A 10,170-nucleotide genomic window follows, 5' to 3' on the forward strand; every position below is an offset into this window, starting at 1 on the left:
GGCGACAGTTGCGAACGCCAAGAATTGTTGAAGGGAAAAAACACTTTCTAAAATCCAGAACTCACTGTTTACATACAAATCAGCAAAATTTGCAGATCTGAGCTTAGGGCTGTACCAAGTTACCAGGTAGGCTGGAGCCTGTCACCAGAGGTGTTCTTTGCAGCTGTCAACAGAGATGAAGTTTGGGGTGAAAGATGTCATTGGGGTTCAGCACCCATGAAAGGGGAGGGAGGAACAGGATTGGGAAGTAGAAGAAGTTGAACCTCAAGGCAGGTGCAATGAAACCTCTGCCAAACATGCAGTGTCTGAAGTGAGCATTGCTCATCGGGGGCGCCTGGGGTGGGGGTATGGGGGTGGGACTAAGGGGGGAGGGTGAATGACTGAACAGCTGGGCTTCAGCTCCGGGGATGGGGGGGGTGGAAGACGGGAGGTAGTGCTGAGCCCCTCCCCTCAATGCTGAGGCACAAATCCCCCATCCCCCCCTTGAGGGGGACTGGGAGGCACATATCCTGGTCTACCCAGTGCTCCTCCAGCTTGGCAAAGAACTGAAAAATGAAGGAGAGCATGCCAGAAGGAGAGATGTATTTGTCCTTAGATTCTAGGAAAAAGAAAAATAGCTCTGATTCTTTGGGAATATCTAGCCCAACACAGAGCAGACTGAGTCACTCGGCAATCTGGATAGTAGGGACTTTTTTCAGAGACTTGTGCAGGACGTGCTTTCAAGGGATTGATTTACAGAGTGACCACAGTTTCAGGCCCCACAGCAGGCATGGGCACAGGGCACTAAGCTACTCGAATTCCAATGTCAATCTTGTTGGTCAAATTTTCCACTTGGCCTCCAGCTCCACACTGCTGCAACAACAGAGCAAGGCCCCCTTCCATCTCTGCTTGCTAAGGAAAGGATGTCAAAGTCCATAAAATAATTTGTATTGCTTACTCCTGTGTGGGAAGAAATCTATAAAGTGCTGACTGACTTTTTCTCTTTCTGGCCGGATTCGCTATGTCCAGGCCTCATGAATTCAAGGGCTCTTGATTTCCAAGCTTGGGAGAAATTCTAAGCCCAGCAAATTTTGAAGAATCCCTGATGAATGCCTGGTCCGGATTATTTAGAGTAAAGGAGGCATCAATCTCCCCACATGAGGATGGCAGCTTTCATAGACCAGACTCTGGGAAAATGATGATGCTAACTCAGACCCTGAGGGGGTGTATTACATTAAAGTGAAGAAAATAAATCTCCACACTCTAGCATCTCTGAGTCAGGGCCCCTCCATGCCTTGTCTCACTTGCCACCCCCTCAAAATACCCCATGAAATAGAGCTGAAGGAGAAAATGACAAAGCCAGGGAGGAAGGTCTTTTCCAGATCACTCATTAAACCACCACTGGGTAGACCAAGTACTGACACTCAGGGAAGGCTTTTTTAAACTCTGAGAACAAAGAGAGAGGAAACATAGTATCAATGATGTAGAAATAGTAAGCATCAAAATTCCATTTTTTATACAAATTAATGCCTGATTAATTTTTTTCCCAGCTGATGGCCACCCAATGCATTCAATTTCATTGGAGTAAACATTCTGCCAAGTTCTAGTAATATAAAACATGCTCTCGTGGCGTTGCAGTGCACAGGGAAGGGAACAAATACATTTTTACTTGTACAATACAAATACTTATATATTAATTATATATTTATAGATTATCTATAAATTATATATAATACAAATACTTATTTATTCAAGGTTTTGAGTCACGCAGCCTGAAACTGTATGGTATTATCTCCACTTGTTATTTCAGAGAAAATGGAGGAGCAGAAATTTAACCCAGATTATTCTAAAATTATTAATTTTAGATTAATTAGAATTAATTTAATTCTAAAATTATTTCCACACTAATATTTTTAATTTTAAAGAATACTTAACATACAATCTTGGACTCTTAGTAGTCAGAGAACTGGACAATGTCCTCTAATAAGAGGGAAAAAATATAAATTTTGAGAGGATGATTAAGGCCTTCTACGAATTGAAAATATCTTAAGGGCATCCCTGGTGGCGCAAGGGGTTAAGTCTCAGCACTATGATGCTATAGGCTGCCACTGCAAAACCAGTTTGAATTCCAGCTGAACCCCATGGCACAGCAGACCTCTCCTGACCCCCACCACACCCCCCTCCCCACCCAGCAGTGTATTTCAGTCCGTCTGCCTGTTTTGCTCCCCACTCTGTCTCTGGTGAATCCTCTCACCCCCACCCCCATCTCCCAGCACCTCTGTCCTCACCCCAACCCTTGTATGCATAAAAAAAAATAGATCTTTTTTTTAAAGAAAATATCTTAAATAGTTTTTACCAAATTGGACCCACCCAGCACTGAAAGGGATCAATCGGAACTGGGTGGAAAATTGGGACTGTTCACTCATGCTCTGAACCAGTGCTGGGCCCTGATTTTTGCTGCTAACTGACTTACTAGGATGAGGGCGTTGGGAAGCTGGGTGTGCCTGAGGAACTGTGAGCCACTGAGTTGACTGCCGCTCAGCCAGCACCCATGCTGTGGCTCCTGTGGGCAATTCCCATGCGGATTAGAGACCAAAACAGAAGGAGCCCTGAAGACTGTGCTAAAAGCTTCTCAGGGTAGGAGTTCCCAGGCTGCCCTCCTGCACAAGCAGCCCGAGGGGAAGCTGCTCGAGGACTGGGTGGGAGACGCTGAACGTTTTCTGTAATGAATTTACATTCAACACTCACCCTACCCCAGCCTCACCAGGTTGTTCCATCAATCCCTCACCTCCTTCAGACCTCTGAGGCTTGACTCTGCCTGTTTAATTTAGAAAAAGCAAGGGCAAAAGACGTGCATTTTTTTTTGTACATATATTATGTATTTCAATGCAAAATTTAAAAAATGAACGCTAGAGCCAGCGCTTGGGCACAGCCTTAGCCTCCTGCTTCCTTTCTCTTCCTCCATCTTCACAATCATCAAGACAGCTGACAAAAGCCTTCATCTAGGATTGGGGGTGCAGAAAATAAAAGGAAAGAGGGTCGTCAACTTCCCTTGCTCTCCTTCCGTGGGGGATAACCAAGTCGTCAACTTCCGAAGGGGATAACCAACCTATCTTTTCAGATGACAGCTATCACAGGCTTCCTAAGAGGAGGTAATCCGTCCCCTCGACAGGGAGTTGGAAAGCTCACCCGAGTCGGAAGCATCAGCAGGTGGAGCTGGTGAGCTGAATGAACTTCTCCGGGAACCCTTCAGACAAACGCTTAGACAATGAAGCAAGTGACATGCAAAAGGATTCAAAAGGGCAAACTAACAGAAGACCCTGGGTGGTCTTAGGAGGGCTTGTGGGTGTTGTCAAGGAAAAGCCACTGAGGAAATTCTTATTTCTCTCATTCGTTCATTCACAAAATATTTATTAGACACCACCACATGTCCAGCATTGTACTGAACACTGGAAGTGGAACAGGTAATCAGATTGAAATAATTCTGCTCTCAGGAAACTTCCCGTAAGGGCAGGAAGGACATGGAGCAGGTTTTCTGATCCAACAGAAGGGGTAAAGGAGGAGAGAGGCCTGGTGCCCTCAGTGGCTTTTGCAGGCTTTTATTGGGATTTACCAGGCACACCGCAGGCAGGGGTGCTGGGGGGTGGGGCTGGGAGGCTGGCAGGCCTCCCAGCACCCAGTAAGTCTTCACTCTACCCGGGCTCTCTGGCGTTCCCTCGCGTTCTCTCTGCCTCTCTGCTTCCCCTGGTGTCCCGTGACTCCGCCCTTAAAAGCCCAGTCTCAGCCCAGGTGAATCCCATCTACCTATGCCCACACCCTACTCCAGGTGCCCGCCATCAGGCATGCATTCAGGACCGCAGGGTTCCCGTCATCTATCCTGATGGCGGGAGGGCAGAAAAGCCTGATACTTTTTACCTTACCCTACACTTACATTCTGAGGTATTGTCTCAACTTAGCAGATAAGAACTTCCATAAGACACACTTTTGTCTACAACCTGGCTCTGAAACTTGGTTGCGAACTATGTAACCTTAGATCTTACATAATCAACTCAATCATCTATTAAGCAAGAATAGCCATATCCACTCCTGTAGTTCTCAATCTTCCTAGAATCATCTGGGAATATTTTTAAAATATCCATGCCTGGGCCTCCCCAGTGGCGCAGCGGTTGAGTGCTGGGTTGTGAAGCTGCCCGCAGCCTCTGCAGGGCCGGTTTGATCCCCGGCTGCTCCCCGGCCACCGGAGGAGGGTCCCACATGGCGTGCAGACCTCTCCTGCCGCCCACTGCTCCCCTCAGCAGTGTACTTCATCAGTCTGCCTGCTCTGCTCCCCGCTCTGGTTCTGGTGAATTCTCTCACCCTCCCACGCTTCTGACTGTACCCAGTGCTTGTATAAATAAATAAATCTTTAAAAAAATTTTAAAAATAAATAAAATAAAATATCTATGCCTGAGCCACCCCCATCGATTTTGATTCAATTTATCTAGGTAAGTGCCAAATTATCAATCATTTTTAAAGCCACTAGGTAGTTCTATTGAGCTGCCAGTGAGACTTACTCCCCTATCCTTAAGCATCAGTGGGAGAATGTACCATATTCTGCTCATGAACACTCTAGCTCAGTAAATATGCAATTGTTAGCTTTGATTCCTGGGCAGAACAGGTGCTGTCTATCTCAGCAGAGGGTCAGGTATCTTGAAGAAGACTGTTAGAAGTCAGTCAGTGATTGAGAAGAGTTGAAGGGGCCTCCTGGGTGGCACAGCGGAGTGAGCTCTGGGTTGTGAAGCTGCCCGCAGCCTCTGCAGCGCGGGTTCAATCCCAACCAGCCAGAGAGATTCCCACATGGTGCGGCAGAGGCAGACCTCTCTTGTCTTACCCGCTGCTCCCCTCAGCAATGTCTTAGGTCCGTCTGCCTATTCTGCTCCCCGCTCTGTCTCTGGTGAATCCTCTCACCCTCCCACACCTCTGTCCTGTACCCCAGCTCTTGTATAAAAATAAAATAAATCTTTAAAAAAAAAGAGTTGAATATAACTCTGATAATTTGTTCCTTAAAGGCAAAAGTGACTCCCAGTCTATAACTTAATCACAACTCAGTAACTACCTCTGCGCTGATTTTAATGGCTTTGTTTACTTGGCTCTTTGAGAGATGAGTGTTACAGGCTTTTTATTTGTTCACCTTAATTTTCATTTTGAGTACAAATGACCCCTCAAGAGTTTAATAATGTTGAATACTGGTAAGTGCTGAGGAGAATTAGCAACATATCTTAGATTCATCTCTAGCCCAGTCCTTTCATTTTACATCTGAGAATAAGGAAGCCTTAAGATGTGAAGTGATTTTCCCAACATCAAATATCCAATGGGTTCACAGGTTGTTTCATTTGGTCTCAGTTCGAACCTAGATAACAATTTTACTGAACGCAACTTTACATAGTAGATGGGTTTCCTACTGTTTGTATGTAAATAGATTCTTGTAATGTCAACCATATGTTCAATGTACTAAAATAACTCTTGGTTACAAGACAACCATGAATGCCTGCAGTTAGAAACAAAAAGAGTTTTCAAGATGGAGTAGAAGTGGCATGATCTTTGTTTGTTTCACAATATTTCATTGTTTGTCAAAAGAAACTATTCCTTAGCCCAGATATTCATGTTTTCCAGTTGAGGAAAACAGGTCAGTGACAAACTTCCATGAAAGTCAAGACAAAGAAATCCTTTATGTTTCAAGATCACTTCACACTCCGAAAAATGCCAACTTCTTATCTTCTCAAAATCTTTCATGGACTCATAATTTCTGTAGAGATCTGCATACACCTTTCTTGGTTCAGCCACAGAATATTGCACATCCCAGGGATAGAGTGGACACATCAGGAGTATAACATTGCCAGAAGCCCTCATATCTGCAATCTTGACAAAGAACTGGAATTAACAGTAGTTGTTACAGAGATTTGAAACTATATAGATGCAGCAACGTGGATGGAGCTAGAAGGAATTATGCTCAGTGAAACAAGCCAGAAGGAAAAAGAAAAATACAGGATGGTTTCATTTACAGGAAGAATATAGGAGAACCAAATAAGACATCAGTGTAAAAAAATAATAACAGTACAAAACACAACAAAGCAAAAACGGACAATTATAAATCAGAGACATCCTGCAGGGGAGGAGGAGGGAGAGGGATCAGAGGGAGGGAGGGAGGAGCACAGGGGACTGAGGTGATGGTGCACGGGTGCCTTGGGGAAGGAAATTCTACATGGGGGGAGCAAATATTATTTTAAAATGAACAATGATGTAAAAAAGAAAGAAAGAAAAGGGAAAAAATGAAACTATATATTGAAAGGGCATGTAACACACCTAAGAATATTGACCTAGAGTGATATATGCTAGAAAAATTCTGGAACTTTAATGGAAGATAATCATTGTATCAAGAAAAGAAAAAAAAAAGTGAGCAACTTATAAGGAAAAGAAACTTATGTAATTAACAACATGTCAACAACAATGCTTTATTCCAAAAGAAAACAGAGTAATATATTTAAAATACACAAGGGGGGAAATTATGAGCCAAAGATTTTATATCCAGCAAAGCTGACTTTCAAATATAAATCCATTGATAAATTGTTAGCAAAATGCAAGAGTTCAAAGAATAGAGTTCTCTTGAGTCTTTCCAAGAAATCTAGAAACTAAGTTTCAGGCATCATATATCTTGAGAAACACCAGATAAAGAGTGGTGGCAAGCAGTAGACATGTAGTTGCTCATGAATGAACTTCTCAAAGTGTAAATAAATTACATTTAATTTATACATAAATTACATTTAACATTTAATTACATCAAAGTGTAAATAAATGTTAAAGGGAGAAAGAATGTATTTAATTACTGCATGCTGAGAAAATATAAACAGACTTAGGAGAATTGAAATAACACATGCAAAATTTTTAACTTTTCTCAAGTAATCATATCAGTGGTGATGATGTTAAGATTGTTATTTTGAGACTGTTATATATGTAATATAGGACCACTAAATGAATAATTATGAAATTTGAATATTCTAATCCTATAAGCCTCTTGGTTCTTTGTTTTAAGGTTTATTTTTATTTGTTTACTACTGAAATACACTGCTGAGGGGAGTAGCGGGAGAGACAGGAGAGGTCTGCTGGGCCATGTGGGTAGCTCCCTGCCGGGGATCGAACATATGGTGCAGTGGCTAGTGCTAGATAGAGCTGAGACTTTAACCCCTGCACCACCAGGGAGGCCTCCTCTTAGTTCTTGAGAAGCAAACCTGAAAGGAGAATTATCAGAATGAACTCTTGAAGTATTTTATTACAAGGTGTGGGGTTTGTGTGTGTGTGTTTGCGTGTTTGTGTGTGTGTGTGTGTGTGTGTGTGTGTGTGTGTAAGAGAGAGAGAGAGAGAGAGAGAGAGAGAGAGAAATTGAGCAAACTAGAACAATAAGCAGACTTAATGATCCAAATTCTTACATCCTGGTCTTCATACTTTTTTGCTTAAAAAGGCAAAGAATGATTTGGAGAAATAACTGCTTTCATGTATAAGATAAGCTAAAACTTTTTTTTTATATCAGCAGTGAGGATACTACTGAAGACTATGATCATGTCACAGACCTCAGAAATCAACTTGAAGATGCTCCCACCAGCTAAAGATGAGACTATTTGAACTTCAGAAATGATAATTATTACAATTGAAAGCCATGAAATACATTAAAATGCTTTCATTCACTATACTTTTTAAACCTAGTTGGAGGAAAATAGAGAATCGCTTATCTCAAAAGCTGGTAAGTTTAAGAAAGAAACTTAAGTCTTTTATTTTCCCTAGCACCTTGCTATCTCTGGGTGCCCAAAGAGTAGATGTGAGAAATCATCTCTTTGTTAGAAGTTATAAATGAAAGAGAAATTACAGAATTAGAATGCACCCTTTTTTCAACCTCTGAAAAATGAATGGACTTAGGTAATAAGCATGAATGGCTATAATTGTGGTTCATAAAAAAAGACAAGCAGGGTCTCCCTGGTGGCGCAAAGGGTTAAGCACCACACTATGAAGCAATTGGCAGCCTCTGCAGCACGAGTTCCGGAGTTCCATCCCCAGCCAGGGAGCAACCCACATGGAACGGCAGACCTCTCCTGACTTGCTTGCAACTCCCTTCAACAGTGTATTTCAGTCTGCCTGTTCTGCTCCCCACTCTGTCTCTGGTGAATCCTCTCACCCCCCGCATCTCTGGCCTGTACCCCAGCTCTTGTATACATAAATAAATAAATCTTAAAAAAAAAAAGAGAGAGAGAGAGAGAGGGGGAGAGACAAGCAAACCGTGTGTGCTTTCTGAACAAAATTCACAACATCACTTGCAGTGTTGCCAAGCGGACAGGACTGAGTGTGATGGTGTCTCTGCATCCACTTCCAATTCACAAAAATACAGAAAATGGAAGAACATATTAACTACATCTTGAGTATGAGAACACAATCAATAAAATCAGGGCTCTGGGAAATCTACAGATAAAACGCCCTGGGGTTTTCCAAAAGATAACTTGCTTAAAAAAAAAAAAATGGAAGGAGGTGTAACTATAAACTAAAAGAAATTTAAGACTTTTTTTTAATGGGATGTATCCATTAGGGATAAGTGATAAACTGTTAAAAATAGACGCATACAATGATTCTTACACAAGTCAGGGGTGTGGTTACTTTCAGAGAAAGGAATCGAGAGTAAAGGCACATGAAGGAGTTTCTAGGGTGGCTGGAAAAGTTTTATTTCTTGACCTGGGTTGTTTACAAGGGAATTCATCTGATAAAAATAATAACTATAATAATAACAAGATTAACAAACTACACATCTATTTTGTGTGGTTTTCTTGAAACTACACATCTCTTTTATAATAAAAATTCTTTTAAGGGCCTTCCTAGTGGCTCAGGGGTTAAAGTCTCAGCACTATCAAGCTATCGCTGTGGCCTGAGTTAGATCCCCGACCATGGAGCTAACCCACATGGTGCAGCAGACCTCTCCTGTCTCACCCGCTGCTCCCCTCAGCAGTGTATTTCAGTCAATCCTCCTGTTCTGTTCCCCACTCTGTCTCTGTTCCCCACCCTGTTCTGTTCCCCACACCCTGACACCTCTGGCCTACACCCCAGTTCTTGTATGCATAAATAAATAAAATAAACCTCTTTAAAAAATTTCTTTTAAGACACTTTTGCAAAATGAAAAAAAAAATGTGTACAGCAAATCTAAAATCCTAAATTTTCTTTTCTTGGTAAATTCATATTTTATTAGTCTGTTAGATCAAGTACATGCAGGTGTACTAGGTGTGTGTTTTTAAGAACTATCACAATGCAATCAATCAACACATGTTTATTGAGTACCTGCTGTATGCAAGACACTCGGCTCCATTGTAGACGGCTATGTCTTCAGGTCTTTGCACCATTTCCCAGATTAGCTAACATTGTGGCGTGTTGAATGTACTCACTGTGCTATTACAGCTATGGTGTTTAGGTGTATGGATTGAATGTCTGTAATCTTAGAGAGGAGATACTCATGAGACACTCCACTCCACAAAAGGAGCCTCTTTCCCTGGCCTTAGCTACTGCTGGAGTGAGACCACAGCCCAGTGGCCAGGGGCTGCCTCTGATTGCTGTCCACAGTGGAACTCTGCTTGCTGAGAATCTTCTCTGTTACTGGACTATACTTTGGTGACTCATCTTCCCAGCCTAACAACCACACCACATATCTGGACCACCAGTTCCTAGAAATGACAGTTTCAGAAAGGTTTATAATGAACACCAATTCCCAGCAAAACAAAGGAGTGTCTGAGAATTCTTACCAACCCTAAATCACAAACATCCCAAAACAACTTACTCTTTCCCACCAGAAAAAAACCCAGTTTCTAAATCTAAAACTTAGCAAGCACATCATTTTTTTTGGTTTTTGAATGCTATTTAAAAATTAACTTGGGCATCCCTGGTGACACAGGAGTTAACGTCTTTGACTATCGCCAGCCACTGCAGCAAAAGTTTTGAGACAGGGCAAGTTAGGGTTATTAGGCAGTTTTAGGGACAGTGCAGGAGGGGACCTCTGAAAAATTGAGGGAGGCTTCAGAGATAAGGACAAGCAAGGGAAAGTAACCCATTTCATTAGGAAAAACAAACATGCCAGGACCAAGGACAACATTGTTAATGCTGGTCCTGGTTTCCTTCAGGTGGTAAAGG

The sequence above is a fragment of the Talpa occidentalis genome, unplaced genomic scaffold (genome assembly GCF_014898055.3).
Source record: "Talpa occidentalis isolate TD23 unplaced genomic scaffold, MPIMG_talOcc4v2.1 talOcc4.11, whole genome shotgun sequence".
In the NCBI taxonomy this organism is placed as follows: domain Eukaryota; kingdom Metazoa; phylum Chordata; class Mammalia; order Eulipotyphla; family Talpidae; genus Talpa; species Talpa occidentalis.